Source organism: Lemur catta, chromosome 1, assembly GCF_020740605.2.
Source record: "Lemur catta isolate mLemCat1 chromosome 1, mLemCat1.pri, whole genome shotgun sequence".
Classification (NCBI taxonomy): domain Eukaryota; kingdom Metazoa; phylum Chordata; class Mammalia; order Primates; family Lemuridae; genus Lemur; species Lemur catta.
This window is the reverse complement of record NC_059128.1, coordinates 63,590,473-63,610,144: the sequence shown is the minus strand read 5'-3', so window position 1 is coordinate 63,610,144 and position 19,672 is coordinate 63,590,473.

Below are 19,672 nucleotides of genomic sequence, written 5' to 3'. Positions count from 1 at the left end.
GAAAAGGAAACAAGGGCGTCAAGCACAATTGCCCACAAAATCTTCAGCAGCTGAACAGAAGGTGGAAATTGAGTAGTCCTGATTGTTTAGGAAGGGAGGTAAGTAAAATGGTAGCTGGAAAATAAGAAGCAATATGTTATCATGGAGTTTTAAGTTGGTTGAAGACTGCTATCGTAAATAGGACAGCAGATAGTTGAAAAGCAGTGGATATATATACCCAGTTCATATTCAGGGTCACTCAGTTAATATGTAGGATCTCAAATCCTTTCCGTAATGGGTCCATAGGGCAATTTCTAAAGGACCTTTTAATTAGTTATTTATAAATCCACCTTCACCGAAGGCCAAAGACCGTAGCTTAAAAGTAAGAAATTACATGCATGCTTACCTGCATAATAATATAATGTCTGCAATAATCAACAGAATCAACATTTATTGAACATTTACATTTACAAACACTGTGAAACATTCTTACAATGGCCTTTTAGATTTTCATGTTATACCAACAATGGTCATGGGCTTCAAAGTGACTTGCCCAAGGTCACAGGGCAATGGGACTGAAATGAGGTGTGATTCTAAAGCTCATGCTCATAATTACATTATCTTAAGTCCAAGGTTAAACTTTGATAGGAGACCCGAGGAAAAGGCTCTCTGTAGAGTGTGTTCTTAGCATTGTAGAAGAAGGAGAAACTCCAGGTTCTTAAATAAATAGTTGCATCTTCTTACAAAGTAAATGAGAGCACAGTAAACTGAGAATTTGGATATTAACATTAAGAAAGAAAAGGCATAGATTTGGGACATTTGACTGAGGAAAGACTTCTTGAAAATAAAGATTACTCAACAGAGAGACAGCACTAGTCAAGGGTTCTCCAGAGAAACACAACAATAGGATGTGTGTATACCTAGAAGGAGCTTTATTACTCGAAATTGGCTTATGTGATTCTGGAGGCTGACACGTGGGCTGCAGGCTAGAGGTCCAGGAGAACTGATGATGGTACAGATGGGGCCTAAAGGCAGCTTTCTGGGGAATCCTGTCTTCTTGGGGAGGCTGGTCTTTTTGTTGTATAAGGGCCTTCAGCGGAATGGATGAGGTCCATCCATATTATGGAGGGCAATCTGGTTAACTCAAAGTTCATTGATTTACGTGTTAATCTCATCCAAAAACCCACTCCAAGCTGACAGTAATAAAATTAACCATCACACAGACCCAAATTTATACTTAGGATGCTAGCAGAATAAGGTACAACAATCAACACTCATGTGCACATATGGAAGTAAAACTCAATGGAAGTCAAGTAGGTGGGAGGGACATGAGGGGATGGGTAAATTCACACCTGATAGGTACAGTGCACACTATCTGGGTGAAGAGCACACTTACAACTTTGGCTCAAACTGTACAAAAGCAAATTATGTAACCAAAATGTGTGTCCCCTGTAATATTCTGAAATTAAAAAAAAATAAAAGAACTTTTGAAATAGTATATGATATTTCAGAAAAAGCAGTCATCATAGACAAAACTAGGATGCTGGCTAACTTAGCCCTATATTAAAGTTTAGCATTGCTTATATTCTGAATTAGATAAAGGATGAAGAGAGGAAGAGAGGGACAAAAAAATCTCCATAATCATGACAATATTTCAGTGCTTGGGAACTCTACACTGCCTTCTGGCCATCACTGGAAATTTCAAACCATCATTATATGAGTTTTTCCTGTCTAATTCTTTAGAAGTTATAGTAAATGTGGACTGAGCCCATTTGGCAAATATTAGGCATGACAACAATATTCTTATTTTCTGTAGAAAATATGAGGATAGCATCACATAATGGGCAATGAGCAAAGGCTCATTTCCTTACCCTGTTCAACACTTTCTATTGGAGTAATTGTTGGCAAGTCACATAATTCTCTAAGCCACAATTTACATATCTATGAACTAAAGATAATTGAGCCTATTTTCCTAGGGCTACCATGAGGATTAAAGATGTTAAGGCATTTGGAACTCTGGGCATAGTGTCTGACATGTGATGATTCAATAAACATGATTCTTGTAATAGTCATGGGAGAAAGAAGAAGAGTTAGAGTAAAAAGCACAGTAGTAGAACCAAACCCATCCATACTGGCTATATGTTGCACAATGAATATTCTTGGTGAGCAGGCCACTGAGCTAATAATAGGATCATTGAAGGACCATCATGGATCCTAGTCCCTCTATTTATGCAGAACATACACTACGTTATAGCAAACATACTGAAATCTCACACTAAAAAGAAACTTGTAATTTAATCAGCTTCAAAACCTTTTGTTTTAAAAGTTTGCTCTTAAATTTTAGGAATTACCCTATATGCAATGGAATTCCTTTGAAGTAAGAAAATTTAAATTTTTAATGAAGTAGAAGTTATATGGAAACTGAAATTTAATGATTATCAACATTATGTGTTTTAGACATTTTAATACACATTTTGAAAATTTTCAAGTTTTTTTTAGAGGACATTTTTTATTGAAACACAAGTTAGAATCAAGTTTTGTCAGAGTATTGCATGTTAGAACCTGGCTGAAGTTAAAGAGCAACTCAAACCCTGGGAAAAAAATGAAGTTATGAAAGATTAAAGATTGATTAATTTTCAATAAAATAAGATTTTGGAGTTGGGATACAGGTTCTTTGGCAACAGACATATCAGGAAGGGTAACAATAGAAAAACTGAGGTCAGAAAGAAATTAAGTCCAGCTGACTACATGGGTCAGAGAAGTGAAAATGCTAAAATGCTAAGGGCAAGCAGCTAAAAATCCTTTCTGTATGTATTCATGCATTGTTTGCATTAATGGGCTAAATAATTCACACTGTGTTTTAGAGGGTCTTGATGTAAGCCCATCTTGAGAACACTGGTACTTTGTTCAGCTGCTCAGGTGATTGATGAGATTGCATTTTCTTTTTCCAGAAGATAAACTTATTGTTATGAACAGGTAGGATCATGTAAGATGTGTGGCTGCCATGGAGGTGATTATAGATGGATGCTTGAGGGTGGGTGACTGTTGAAAGCAGCCAGCTGAATGCAGGGTCCAGTGCCATGTGTTGTAAAGATGGCTGAGGAATCCCAGGTGTGGGTCATGGAAAGAAAGCTCATTGTCTGCTCAGAGGACGGACCTTCCACTCTGGGAGAATGGTAGCAACTTTGTGACTGCCTGGCAATGCTGACATTGAAAAATTATAACTGCACTCAACAGGGCTGCAAAAATTCTGATGCAGGAAGTCTCCTGGGCAAAAATGTGGCAGCACTGGTTTACCTCTTAATTTCTGAAAGCCAAGAAGTTTCCACAAAGGGTTAGAACACTGGAGTCAGTCCATTCATTTGTTCAACAAAGCTGTATTGAGAGCTTAATTTGTCCCTGGTTCCTTGGAAGATGCTGGCAACTCCCAGAGGGATACACATGGCCTCTGCCCTCAAGAAGTGCACAGTCTAGTTGTGCAGAAAGATAACTAGATGCCCACGATGACATGAAACGTAATGTGCAATGGCAGAGGCAAGCTCAGTGTGCAGGCAAATGGCGGACGTGCTAATGCCATAATTAGGACAGGAGGGCCAGGGCCCAGAGGGGACCCAGGAGTTTAGGGCACTGAGTCCAAGTAAAGTGAAAAATCTCAGAAGGCTGGAGATTGAGCAGAACACACCCCTGAGCTCAGAAGACTGTCTCAGACCTCCAGGACTTTGCATGCCCTGCATCTCCCTGTGCCAAGAGAGCCCTTTCCCACTGCCTGTGCTGTCTGCAAAATTTTCAGTTTTTGTTAAATAGTTTGGAGTCAGTAAAGTTTCTTTACAGGTTACAAATATTCTTGAGGTTTCATGAAAAGTTCACAGAGCCCAGATATTATTCCTATAGTACATAATGGTTAAAACTGTCTTGCATAAATTTTCAATCCTATAGAACAGTTCAATTCATGTTAATCCCAATGGACTACAAAGTAAAGAATCAAATTCAGAAGAACAGCTAGGAACAGAGTGATTTTACTTTGTTGAGGTAAAACAAAACAAAACAAAAAACAAACAACAAAAAAACAGTAATGACAAAAAACAGCTTCTATATAAATCCAGAAACAAACAAATTACTATGGTTTGAATGTGTCCCCCAAAATTCATGTGTTGGAAACTTAATCCCAAATGCACCATCATTACCAGGTAAGACCTTTAAGAGGCGATTAGGTCATGAGGGTTCTGCCTTCACAAATGGATTAATGCCCTATTGAAGGAGTGGGTTATTTATCATTGTAATGGGTTCCTGATCAAAAGAGTAAGTGCAGCCCCCTTTTCTCTCTCTTGCACGTGCTCTCTTGCCAAGCAATGCCTTCCACCATGTTATGATATAGCAAGAAAGCCCTCAGCAGATGCTGTCCTTCAGTCTTGGACTTTGTAGCCTCCAAACTGTGAGCCAAGTAATAAACTTCTGTTGTTTGCACGTGACCCAGTCTGTGATATTCTGCTATAGAAACACAAAACAGACTAAGACACCAATCTATAGAAGCCTAATAATGTAAAAAGTTCTATATTGAAAATGAAATATATTGGAGGGTATGTTTAATTAATAAAAAGGTAGGGCTATAATTATCGCTATAGATATAAATTATTACCATGAGTCTTCTAGCTAATTTCCAGGACCCTTGGCTTTATGTAGCTGTAGTTAGAAATGAGAAATTTACTGCAGTAAAATATGTAATATCTGTTGCAGCCTTAAAACAAAGAAATCTGGTGTATGGCAGCAGTATAACCCTGAAGCATCATGATGAACTGTAAATAATTCAGGCTCTACTTTGTGTGTAAGGAAAAAAAAAACATAGCTGATATTTCATATAGGATTGTGTTTTAGCCATGTAACCAATGGCTTTAAATGCACCTTTTTCTATGGATTCAGAGGCTGGTATTAATAAAATTACTTGGTAATGTGGCAGTTGTAAATTGTGACCTCCTGTCATTGGCTGGGTCACAGATGTCTCCCTCTTTTCCCTTTTAAACACTGATGGGTTCAACAGAGTAAACACTGACTTCATAAATAAGCAGAGTCAGAGCACTAGGTTCCAGTCACTTCCAGAATGGAAAGTAAGCAGAGCAATTTAATAGGGAGTGTAGGAAGTGTAAGGAGGGGGGACCAGGATCACAGTCAAGCAAATAATGGAGTGAATACCCTATTTAAGTATGTCAGACACACTCATGTCAAAGACGCTTGTGGGTCACCAGAGACTACAGGAATGGCATATTGGGTTGATCCCGTAATTAAGGGAGAAGACGTAAGTCAGGAGCATCTCAGACTGAATGTATTGCTCTACCATACACTATAATTATTATTCTTATGATTCTTACTCCAGTAGGCACTTTGCACTGATGATACGGAATACTTTCTCCTTTCGGTAACATGATAAGAGTAAAGTGTACGGCAGATAATGCTCCATCTACTGCAAAGACTGTGACCATCCATCACTCTATCTTGGCAAAGATAGAAAATCACGGATTTTCACAGGGTAGCATCAAAAATGTTGATTTAAAAAGTATCCATTACTTTAAGGACATCACATACCAGAGGATTTTATGCCAGTCCCTTACCAAAATGAGCAGTTAGTAATCAAGAAAGAAAAATGTTAGACTCCCACCTCTATTAACACTATCACTTACACACACACACACACACACACACACACACAGACACACACACACACACACACACACTTTCGTGTCCAGTGGAAGCACTGACATAGTCGTTTTTCTTTTCTTCTAAAATCTTGTTCCTCATAACATTTCCAGATATTTGTGTGGAAGACATGGTTGGATGTCATTTTTCCTTGCTAAGAGTATCTTAATTTTGTTTGAGGAAGAGTATGCACATTCCTAAGAAATAAAACATAATTGAGCAAAGTCGATCATGACAGTTCCTTCTGTCACTTTCAAAACTGCTAGGAATAATCACCTAACAAAGTGCTGTCCAATGAGATCTAAAAAGGAGTCTGTTGTGTAGGTTTCTGGGAAAACACTGGCTTTCCAAGTAAAAGAAAATAGACACTACCACTAGAATCACCCTTCCTCTGTTCTACGTACTCCTTTCTGGAGCACAGCGTCACAGCTGGAGATGCTGCTGTCATTTATGATCCCGACAGAAAGGTAGAGAGAGTTGAACAGACATGAGCCCTGACATCATTAGCTGATGACCAATACCAGTCTTAGTTAACTTCTGGTCTTTGTATTATGTGGGAAAAATAAACTCCCGTTTGTTTAAACTATAGTTGGTAAACTTTTGTAACTTGCAGCCAAACCCATTTTTAACTGATACAGAATGTATAGTACTACCATTTAAGAAGCCTATTACCCAGCTAACATTAACACACATATAGTATTTTATCTTCACAACAAACTCAAGGTAAAGATAGTAGATCATATGAAATCCTGGGTTTTCATATAGGGAAGCTGAGTTGGAGAAAGTTACTGACTTACATTGGATTACCCAGTTAGTATGTGACAGATTTAGACTTGTAGCTGTGCTTTATGTTATTTTTTGCTTTTTATTCATTCATTCATTCATTCACTCATTCAAATGGAAGACTATTGAGGGGTTACATAAGGCAGAAACATCCGTGCACCAGGAATATTAATGTTAGTAATTAGTCTGTGCTCCCAAGGACCTCACAATCTAGTGAGGTCTTAGTTCAGTGGTCTTTTAATTTTATCAGTCTGACTTCTTGCTGATAGCCATAGCTATGTGAGCTATATTTTGAAATCAAAATGCAAGTGATTTCAAGGGAATTTGTCTAATCAAAAGATACATCTTTCATCTCTTACTAAAACACTACTAGAAATTTCCAGCATAATTTCAAAGCCAGAATTTTCTTAGAAATTCCTTTTTAAAGGCTAATTTGCTAGTTTTCTGTCACTTCACCTGGATGACTGTTGCATTGAGATAGTGTGAGGCACTCACGTCTTGAGTGAGAAATTCATGGGCATAGTGACACATCATTGGGTACAATCCAAGAGAAGGACTGAACATGTAGGTGGAGAAATAGAGGCCAAGAATATGCTGCTAAATCTGGAAAGATGCTGGGCTCAAATGCTGATGTTTTTTCAAAATATTAAGGGGGTACAAATGTTTTTGTTACATGGATACTTTGTATAATGCATAAGTTAGGGCTTTTAGTATACCTGTCACCATAATGGTGTTCATTGTACCTGATAGGTAAGATTTTAGCCCTCACTCCCCTCCCAGCCTCTCTCCTTCTTGGTTTCCAATGTACTTTACATCTCTTTGTGCCCACGTGTGCCCATCGTCTAGCTCCCAATCATTAGTGAGTACATGTGGTGTTTGGTTTCCATTCCTGAGATGACTTCACTTAGGATAATCATCTCCAGTTCCATCCAAGTTGCTGCAAAAGACATTATATCATTCCTTTTTATGGCCGAATAGTAGTTCATGGTGTGTGTGTGTGTGTGTGTATACACATGCCACATTTTATTTATCCACTCATGAATTGATGGGTAATTAGGTTGATTCCACATCTTTGCAATTGTGAATTGTGCTGTAGTAAGTGTTCAAGTGGGGGTATCTTTCTGGTAAAATGATGTCTTTTCCTTTGGGTAGAATACCCAGTAGTAGGATTGCTGGATCAAATGGTAGGTCTATATTTATTTCTTTGAAGAATCTCCATACTGTTTTCCATAGAGGTTGTACTAATTTGCAGTCCCACCAGCCATGTATAAGCATTCCTTTCTCTCTGCATCCATGCCAGGAACTATTGTTTTTAGATTCTTTAATAATGGCCATTCTGACAGGAGGAAGGTGGTATCTCATTGTGATTTTAATTTGCATTTCCCTGATAATTAGTGATGTTGAATATTTTTCCATATGTTTGTTGGCCATTTGTCTATCTTCTTTTGAAAAACTTCTGTTTGTGTCTTTTGCGTACTTTTTAGTGGGGTTGTTTGTTCTTTTCTTGGTGATTTGTTTGAGCTCTTTGTAGATTCTGGATATTAGCCCTTTATTAGATGTATAGCTTGTGAATATTTTCTTCCATGCTGTAGGTTGTCTATTTACTCTGTTGACTATTTCCTTTGCTGTCCAGAATCTTTTCAATTTAATTAAGTTCCACCTATTTATTTTTGTTATTGCTGTATTTGTCTTTGGGGTCTTGGTCATAAATTCTTTGCCTAGACCAATATCTAGAAGAGTGTTTCCTATGTTTTCTTCTAGAATTTTTATGGTTTCATGCCTTACATTTAAGACTTGTATTTATCTTGAAACAAATACTGATTTAAATAGAGGATCAAAATATTGTACAAATGTAGAGGCCCTGGAAAATGATAAGAGTATGGTAATGAAAGTGCCTATAATAGAAAGAATCCAGAAAATAAATCATGCCAAAAATTAAAAAAACTGATAATGGCAAAGGGATATTTTCAATCAATCAATCATTTAATTAAGTGTTCAAACAATTGACTAACAGTAGTTTTATGAAAATTATTTGTGTGCTTGGAAATGTGCTAAGTGCTAAAAAGAAGAGCAGGACACAAAAGAATCATAGAACATCATCTTTTTGGTCAATTAAGTTAGAGTTCACTTGGGGATGCAGGTGGGAAAAAGAGAAGAAACTAACACATATGGAAAAAAATAGACAATACTTCAATGGCATGGACTGCAATGCTAAGAGATAAGATGCAAAAAAGTGTTTCAGAACTGGAAAGGTGTGATTAGTAGAAAGACTCTGGGACTGTAATCAGAGACTTTGATCCAAGTTGCACCTGTACACACTTACAACCTATCTGACAAAAGTCACCTTAACCTCTACTTCTCAAGGAAGAAATGATTTAAGAAGTCAAATAAAGAAAATATAGAAGACTTTTTGAACTGTTAAATATTAGACATATATTATGTTATTAATTTCACTAGAGTTGGAGTAGTGGGAGAAAGCTTTATGGAAACAAATAAAAAATAAAAAGGAAATTAAAAAAAAAGAAAGGATTGGCATTCCCCAGGAGCTTAGAGGGATGTTTCCTAAGGGAGAGAGAATTTGAGCAAACATGAAAGATACATACAGAAGTCCTGAGCTCTAATTTTGTCATTTACTAGCTCACCGAACTTGCTTTCCCTATCCACAAAATAGGAAAAAAAAAAATTGTCTTTTTGGTGTCTCCCACTCTCCAAGTGTGAAATTAAACCACAAATATAAAATTTGCTCTGCAAATGCATGTTCTTTTGGCTGCAAAGATTCTAGAATGACTGGAACAGAGGCATGATCTGGAGGTTAAATGAAATATAAGGACGATACAAAATCAGGTAATTATTTTCAGGCAAAGAAATGCCATGTGTGTCCCTGCTGTAAAGGGATATCAATATGGGAGCCTGCACTGCCCAGCCTGAGCCCCCACCCAATGTAACTCAACCATTAAGAGTGGAAAAAGAGTCCTCTATCAACAAAGGTGAGATAAATAGTGTCTTAAATTAGGCAAATTACATAGTGTCAATCAAAAGAGAGCGAAACACAGACTCTGAACTTTTCCCACTATCCAATCACAGTTGTGCAATGGATCTACCACCCCAGGTGCAGGCAATATGAAGGTGCATTGTTTGCAGAGAATTCAAAAATAGTATTAAAAGTAACTAAAAGACTATCTACTGTTTTCATTATCACTATGCTCTAGCAATTCTAAACAATGTCAGCAATTAAAAACCCCATTGCAACAAAATTTCTTGTTGGTCTAATTCTAAACCATTACTGAGGTTACTGTTGAGTTTTAATAATTTACTTGTATAATGTGACCTTCAAATTAGCATATTTTATTACTTGTGTACTAATAAATGCTGTATATTCTTTAATAAATGCTATATTCTACATGAAAGTTAATTTAGAGAACTACCAGTTCATAAGAACTTCATAATGGCTCATCATCCTTCAAATTTTCATCTCCAAACTCTGTGGTTCTACATATTCCTGATTTTAAATACCAGATATACAATGATTGTACATGATTGTCAAAATGGAGAAAAATAAAATGGATTATTCAGTTTTGTTAGTCTAGATGACTACTGGAAGTTTGTATGTGTGTTTAAAATTTACAAGAATGAAACTGTGTGAGCTGTACTTAGCTGGCTGGGAAACACAAATTTTAGGTCATCCATGAAATAATTTGCTGAATTTGAATAACATTTTCAAGTTAAAGTTTATTCTTCTTAAATTAATTGTTTATTTCAAAAATAAATGATACATTAAGAAATTAATAATTACCAGTGATAATTACAAGATCATTGCTGAAGATAATGTTGTCATATGAAGGGAAGGGTGTTAAAATTGATATATTTTGAGGGTTAAATTCTCTAGGTATGCCAAAGGGAAGAGAGATTCATCAATCCCTAGGCACTGTTTTTTGAAAGAAGTTTCATGCTTTGAGTGTACTACTGGCAGACTGGGCTATCAAACAATCAGTGCATTTTAATTCACCACCAGCTCTACCGTAGGACATTTTCTGATATATTGTGCCATGTCTTCCCTCCATCTCTGTAAAACAAAATCCATGACATTGAAAAACCCTTCAATACTACATTTACACTGCAAGCAGAAAACAGTGCAGTATTGAGAGATTGCAGTTGAGAGGCAATACAGAACTTACGCATTTTGTTTGGAAGCCATAATTTTGAGGCTCCACCCAGAAACATGAATCTAGCCACGCTAGCTCACCCCTGAAGCTCACTGTTCGCACACATTAGTGTAGGCAAGAAGCACCTGTTTTGTTTACAAATACAGATTTCTAGAGCCCAGCCCCCAAGAGTTCTGATTTAGAGCTCTGGAAAAGTCTGAAATCTGTGGTTTAAATGAGCACCCCAATAATTCCATTTAGGTTATTCTTGGACCAAACTTTAATAAGTATTGAGAAATGGAAGGTCTCAGAAATGTAGAACACATTTTGGATTTTTTCCTATTGCTTGTTATGACTTTTAGTTCAGCAAGTCAGCATTTTTACACAAAGGATAAATGAACACATAAATAAGCAAATAAATAAATTATGCCCACCTACCCACCTTCCAAAAAATAAGAGGACATAGCAAGTGTGGTAGGCAAGAAGAGTTTCTGTTGAGAGAAAGCACCTGTAACAGCGGCACGGTCTGAGAGTAAAGTGCCTTGCCAGATTCAAAAGGAAAAGAGGACATTTTGTTTGGAATTAATAAACGTAATGAGATTCTGGCCTCCAGTTCTACTTTTAAGAGATTTTAAAGTAGTTAGAAATGTAAACAAGGAATATCATTTTTCCTTAAAATCTCACATTTTACTTTTAGTATTAGTTATTTTTATATTTGGTCAACAGATATAGCTATGAGTGACCAGATATAACTATCTATGAAGCACCCATTAGGTGTCAGGCATGGAGATAAACTGTCATTGCCCTAAAGGAGCTTTTAGTCTTGTTGCAGACATGGACACCTAAGGGAGTAGAGGCCCACCCAGGACGGTGCTGTGCAGACATCAAGCAGCCACGAGAATCAACACCGTGGATTGCTGGAGTTGTTTTTGCTGGTTCAGGCCTCTCTGTGGTTTGGTGTGACATGGTGGGGCCACGTGTTTGTGTGCGTGCCTGTGTCATCATGCATGGTAAGATGCACTGGAACGTGTTTTCCAAGGGGTAGCATCTCTCAAATAAAATAACATTGCCACCTGGACTGAGTCCTTTGAAGGACGTACTCACTAGCCAGACTGAATATAGAAGAGGATATACCAGAAGAAGGATAGAATGGGAAAAAAAATTTACTTTTTATGTAGATATAAGTCCCAATAAGCTCCTATAGCTGCTTCTCAATATTACCTGTCTGGGACTGGGGGAATGTAATGACCTGCCTCAACCACTGGACAGATTCGCGGGCAGTTTCTATTAGGTATCTTTTTCCTACTTGTCACTTCCCATTTTGCCACAACAGCCAGATGATGCTGTTACAGCCGTGGGCCTCTCCCCAGCTATCGTCAGGCACCAGCCAGCGGGGAGACCATCTTGTTCTTATATTAAATATAAGCCCCAAGGGTGATGTACACGGCACACCGTGTTCTTTAGAGTTGTTTCAAATGAAAAAAATAATGTCTATGTGTGTTGGTTAGTGGTTTTAAGACATTTCATTTCTAAAAACATAGAGATAATAACAAGCGACAAAAAGAAAGGTTCCCAAAAAGCAAATACGTCTTTCCCCCCTCCTCCCTTTAATAAAATAGAGCTCCTTCTCTTCCTGAGGGAGCCCCTCCCTGCTCAGCTGTCACTGAGCCCTCAGGGGGGATTTTCTCCCGGTAATTTCTCAGAGCCTAATAGGCCGGTCCTGGCCCAGTGTGTCTTTCTCGGGGCTGACGTTTTCCTCCCCACCGGCTCTAGCCCCCTTCCCATTTGTTCCTCCCAACTCCAGTGGGCAGAGAATCAGATTTACTGGGAACATCTGTGGTTACCGAGAGAGGGCTGGCATGGGGAACGGAAGGGCTCTGGGATCTGCAGAAGGTCCTTCTACAGGTTGAGGACTGGGTCACTCTGCCTTACTGCGCCCGCTGTCTGTCTCTCCGAAATTCCTGCCTGTTTCCCAGCAGCGCTTCCTGCTGAGTTACAAACATGACAGCATTTCAATACTAAATCGAAGAGCCTGCTTCCCACAAACTCTGGTTTCTGAAGAGATCCTGAAATTGATATTTTACTTTTCCAAATTATTTGAGACAAAGCATTTAAATTCTAAAGATAGAAGCACCGCAAAAGGACATCGCTACAAAGTGCCCCTTCCTGGTGCATTACAGCCTGCCCCAAATGCCCCTCCTTAGCCATTGAGGTGTGTAGAAAAGAGCCAGAAATTGCCCATAATCACACTCTGCCTTTCTCCCGTACATCCAATATGTGCTGTCATTATTGCAGTTTTTGAAGCTTCATGGCAGCATTGCCAGTGAAGATAATGGGGCCTATTATTTTCAATGAGCTCCATCAGGAGGTTTCAATGGGCCTGCTATCACTCGAACAAAGACACATTGGGAAGCAACACTGCTTTCTTGTCATCAAAATGGCTGTTAGTTTGTGTGAAGCGAAAGAAGACCTCCTTTCCTTTTCAGCCCTGTTGGATCTGAAAGGGCCAAGAAAGACAGTTGAGGAAGAAACAAGCCCGACTCCTTGCCAAGTGCCCTTTGCCCTGGCTAGATGCATATACGAGCAGATTTTGTCGTATAGACTCGATAGGTTCAGCAGAGTAAAACCTGCTTAACCATTGATTTCCTATTTATAGCCAGAAATATGTTCCCATGGAAAAGATCTTCTGATAAAAACAAGCAAAACAACATAAAAGGAAAAAAAAAAAAAACTGCCAGCAAGGAAGGAGTTTAGAGGTGGTTAAATTTAAGGCAAATTAAGAGATTCTGCACCATTGTCTCAGCTTTAAAATCACTTTTCTACCCTACTCCAGACTCTGTTATTATTATCGAAACTTGAGTTTTCCGTTGTCTTTACATCTATAGCAACTAGAGCTCAATCCCCAAGCTCCTTTTATCTGCATATTTACAGTGTCTTAATATTAACCTTTTTTGAGACCATCATAACAAGATTGCTAGTCTAACTTTTCCTATTAGTGGGCAATTTGAGGATAGGTAAAATGTATTTTTGTGAAATTTATAAATAAGAGAGTGTGAAAAATGAGGTCACTCAATAATGGCTCTATCAGAGTTTTATAAATAAAAAATAAAACAATAAAATAAAACATTTTATCTTTTGAATGCTTATGTGCACGTCTGTTACTCATTTAATACTCATAATAGCCCATAGGAAAAAGTACTGTAGTACTGTTGTTATCCCGATTCACAGAGGAGGAAATCCTTGAGGTGTGGAGGGGTGAAAAAACTTGTTGAAAGTCACTCAGCTAGCCAGTGCCAGAACAGGCGTCGAATCCTGCAATTTAAAACATGTCAGCCTCTTTGGAAAAATCAGCTCCTGTAAAGCTGTTTGAAATACCAATTTTACTTTGCTTACTTATAGTCCTCACTGCCTCCCCACCTGTCCCTTCTTTTCCATAACTATCTCCATATAGTAAATTAATAAGATTCCTGGTATATTTCCTCAAGTTTACCAGAGTCGAAAGCAGAAATAGTCTTACAATCTCTGTCTCTAGTGTTTTCAATTGCCCAAATTCTATTCAACGCATTACTTTAGATGCCTCTGTGTCAAAAACATAAAAATGGAGGCAGTGCATTTGAGAGAAGGACTGAAGATAAGAATTTTTTAGAAAACATGGTGAACTTGCACATTTCATGCAGCAAGGGGAGACATCTCAGGAAAGTACTCCCAGCAGGATTTTTGGTGTGTTCAAAAGCCTTGTAGCTGCCACATTGTAATTAGCAGGTTATCTAGTCTTCACTCCAGTGAGGTCCAGCCAAGGCTTCCACTGGGCTGTCTCCTCTTTAGCTCTGGGGTAGCACTGACCTTCTCCAGCAGCCCCGCTGCACCAGAGGAAGTCCCAGTGGACGTGGTGCCCTCTCTGCCTGCAGACCTGGCTTGGCCCTGTCCAATTTATCTCTACCCTGCAACATTCCAGAATACCTGTAATTCCAAGAGAAGGAGTGGTGACAGAGAGGGGTGATGCTGAATAGAACCAGTTTAAGTTCCTCTGAGCTGGTACAGCAGCTAGATGTAGCCCTATTGCACCAACTTCATCTTCTGCTGTGTTTGAAATATGTATAATTCGGCTTTGGCTACCAGCGGGAAAGAATGCTGCACAGCTAGTCTTACCATTTCAGTCGTCTCTCTAATATAAAGTACTGCAAGGTGAATTGACTCAAAAAACATAGTATTTTTCATTGTCAATGAAAAATGGTTGGAAATCTCTGGAATGACCATAGTGGGACTGTGAAAGATCAATGTTTTCACAACGTCACTTGACTTCTGATTTACATGTGGGGATGTGGGGTGCTGGAGAGCACAGATAGGAAAAAGTGTTTTATTGATTGGCATGTCCACTAGGCACAGTTAAATCTGGATAAGGTTATGATACTTACGTTTGTTTGTTTATTATCTTATTGCAAAAAAGGTTGGAGATGACAATGTCTCAAAGAGTCTAGCAAAAATAACTTCCACAATGTATAAATATGTACCAAATTACTTTCCACTTTTAACTAGCTTTATCCCCATTGCAATCTATTCTAGTCACCTTTGCACCCAGTAATTCTCATCTATTTCTAAGAGACCAATAGGGTACATTTTTATGGACTTATATTCAGGTGAAAACATATTCCAGTCTCTAAACTCCTACCATATACAATAATCAGGCTACTTCTAATATTCAGCTTTTGAGAAAATACGAAAGTGCATATAAGCTTTTACAGGTTGGCAACCACTGATCTGTCCACAAGCCAGTGAGATGTCATGGCCCTGGAGCCTGTGCTATAAGTGGTGGTTTTTAAGCATTTGTTATACTACTGGACGCTAAATTTCTTAAGCAAAGACTGTGTCTTATTAATATTAGTAGGCACACTTTAATCACAGTACCTGGAATATAGTGTGTACTTAATAAATGTTTCTTGATAAATGATCGCATATTTTTATTTGGCTGAGGCTATGCTAGAGAACAGAGAATACAGGGGAAATCCTCACTTATCTCCATGAGGGGCTGGGCTGGTTGCATTAGTTTGTTGTAGTGGTGGGAGAAAATGATACTTACTAAATTAGCAAATATTTATATTATTCTTTCTCATTAGTGTTTTGTGTAAGTCTGGCAGAATTCTAATTATTTTGTAAACATGATTATTTAATCCTCATAATGACCCCATGAGATATTGTTATTATTATTGTTGTGTTTCCTATTTTACAAATGTTGAAAATAAGGCACTGAGAGGGTGATGTGACTAAGGCCACATTATAAGTTTATCAGTAAAAATACTTAGATTTCTTTTTTTCACAGAAACTATCATTATGCCATGTTGTGTTTGTATAGATGATTTAGGTTTATGAGAAGTGATATGTGAATTTGTTGATAATCTATGATTGAAATGAAGCTTAAATATATTTGTTTTACCCAGAATCTCCATTTCTCAATAAATTTCTCTGCTTTAAAGTAGCTTAGCTAGAGCTGAGGGCAGAAGGGTTCTATATATAGGTATATTAGACTCTAGATTTAAGATACATGTTTCTGAACCATGATTTACTCCACAGAAGTCTACATCAATAGCTTACTTAGATGCGTTTATTCATTAATCACTCTCATTTATTAGCAACATAAAATATAATCTTCCAGGGCTTTTTCTGGACACCTGCCTATCTAATTCAGCCTGTCAAAATATCAGATTATATGGACAAATGGAAACCTTGCAAACTGTATGCTAAAAGATGACATGAAAACAAATAAAGCAAAAATAATCTGGGGATATTAAAGTTGAGCACAGTTCAATGATGCCAAGATTATGATAAGACATTTAAAAAGATAATGCCATTTTATAATACATTATGAATATACCATGTCTGGTTGGGGGAGTGATGAGTCTACATTTGAAGTGTGGGTTTCAATTTAGGCACCTGATTTTAAAGGAGAAAAAAATGAGAGATTTGGATTAGTCACAAAACATATGTTAAGGAAGACAAGGACATTCCTAAATTGAAACAATTAAAGGGGTGGGAGATGTTTGGTTTAAAAAACAGAAGATCTAGAAAACTCAAAACAGTGCCTTCAAATATTTGAAAGAGTTTCTATGGTGAGGGATAAATATTTTCACTTCAGACTCCTGCCTTTCTATTTCTGAAACATACCTTCATCTCTCAGTTAACACTGCCTCTAACCTAAAATGCCTCCTTATTGCAATAATTTTCTAATTAGTGTCTCTGCATCTCATCTCATATTTCTCCCACATAAACCCTTCAGAGCACACCAGAATTATCTTTCCAGAACACAAATCTCACTGTGACAATTCCTGGTTTAAAAACTCCCAATGGTTCCTCAGTGCATACAGAGTAAGCCCGGACCCCCTCAGCCTTACAATGTTTCCAACTAAAATTCACATTTACATCCTACTATTCCTCTCCTACCCCAATCCCCCATCTCCCTTTTCTAAAACCTATGTTTTGGTTTCTTAGGACTAAGTATTCAAAATATTTTGTACTTTTAAATCTGCATTCCTTTAAGCTAGACTTCCTATCTGCAATTCTCCATCCTGCATCCCACTCTCAACTTATGAAATTCTATGCATCCTTTAGAACCAGCTAAACTATGGCGTTCTTCTGTGAAGACGACCCTACCCCCACAGTCAGGATTTAAACCCTCCTCAGCACAACCCTTGCACTTTATACATAATTGCTAGGTTATTGTTAGAAATCCATGGGCAGTCTTTATTTTCACTTGGCCAAAGCTTTAACTTCTCAAATAGTTGTCTTCATGACCTATGGCAAGATCTGCGTCAAGGAAAAGACTCATTGATGAGTCAGTTAATGAAAATAACACATTCAAAATCAATATATGTGGGTAGATATTAATTCAATACAATAGTAACACCAGTGATGATGATATTGATAGTAATAGCGACCATTTCTAGCACCTACAACATACCAAGCAATGTCTTAGGAACTATGCATATACTTTCTTGAGCCACACAACCCTAGGCATTATTTACAAATAACAGACTGAAAGTCAGAGAGACAAAATAATAAATAAATGGGACCTGATCAAATTGAAAAGCTTCTGCACAGCCAAGGAAACTATCACAAGAGCAAACGGACAACATACAGAATGGGAGAAAATATTAGCATATTACACATCCAATAAAGGGCTGATAACTGGAATCTCTATAGCCCTCAAGAAAATCAGCAAGAAAAAAATCAAACCACCCTATCAAAAAATGGCCAAAGAACATGAACAGAAACTCTTCAAAAGAAGACAGACTAATAGCCAACAAATATATGAAAAAAATGCTCAACATCTCTAATCATCAGGGAAATGCAAATCAAAACCACAGCGGGATGGCACTTATCTCCAGTGAGAAAGACCTTTATCACAAAGTCCCCGAACAATAAATGTTGGCGTGGATATGGAGAGATAGGAACACTCATACACTGCTGATGGGACTACAAACTAGTGCAACCTCTGTGGAAAGTAATATGGAGATACCTCAAAGAGCTACAAGTAGAACTACCATTTGATCCAGCAATCCCATTACTGGGCATCTACCCAAGGGAACAAAAAACATTCTATAAAAAAGACATCTGCACTCAAATGTTTATAGCAGCACAATTCACAATTGTAAAGATGTGGAAACAACCCAAGTGCCCATCAATACATGAGTGGATTAATAAAATGTAGTGTATGTGTACCACAGAGTTCTACTCAGCCACAAAAAACACTAGTGATCTAGCACCTCTTGTATTATCCTAGATAGAGCTGGAACCCATTCTACTAAGTGAAGTATCCCAAGAATGGAAAAACAAGCACCACATGTGCTCACCATCAAATTGGTATTAACTGATCAACAGTTAAGTGCACATATAGTAGTAACATTCATCGGGTGTCGGGCAGATGGGATGGGGAGAGGGGATGTGTATATACACATGTAATGGGTGTGGTGCACACCGTCTGGGGGATGGACACTCTTGAAGCTCTGACTCAGGTGGGGCAAGGGAAATATACATAACCTAAACATTTGTACCCCTGTAATATGCTTAAATAAAAAATTTAAAAAAAAAAAGAAAAAAAAATAACACTTAAAAGTCAAAAGTACCCCTTGATCTATGGGCCTCAGGATGGATATAATATTAGTTAGTATAAAAGCAACATTAATTTTTTTTTACATCTCCATCAGAACTCTTGGATGACCAGGTACATTGTCAATAAGAAGTAATATTTTGAAAGAAATCTTTTTTTCTGAGCAGTTGGTCTAAACAGTGGGCTTAAAATATTACAAACCATTTTGTAAACAGATGCACTGTCATCCAGGCTTTGTTGTTCCATTTATAGAGCATAGGTAGACTGGATTTAGCATAATGTTTACGGGCCCTAGGATTTATGAAATGGTGAATGAACATTGGTTTCAATTTAAAGTCACCAGCTGCATTAGCCCCTAACAAGAGAGACAGCCTATCCTTTGAAACTTTGAAGCCAGGCACTGACTTCTCCTCTCTAGCTACAAAGGTCCTAAATGGCATCTTCAAATATAAGGCTGTTTTGTCTACATTGAAAATTGTTTAGTGTAGCCACCTCCATCAATAATCTTAACTAGATATTCTTGATAATTTGCTGCAGCTGCTACATCAGCATTTACTGCTACACCTTGTATTTTTATGTTATGGAGATGGTTTATTTCCTGAAATCTCATGAACCAACCTCTGCTAGCTTCCAACTTTTCTTCTGCAGCTTTCTCACCTCTCTCAGCCTTTATAGGCTCTGGTTTAGGCTTTGGCTTAAGTGAATATTGTAGCTGGTTTGATCTTATATCCAGACCACTGAAACTTTATCCTTATTACCAATAACGTTGTTTCACTTTCTTATGATTCATGTGTTCACTGGAGTAGCACTTTTAATTTCCTTCAAGAACTTTTCCTTTGCAATAACAGTTTGGCTGTTTGGAGTAAGAGGCCTAGATTTTAGCCTATCTTGGCTTTTGACACGCCTTCCTCACTAAACTTAATTATTTCTAGCTTTTGATTTCAACTGAAAGACATGAAAAACTTCCTTTCACTTGAAT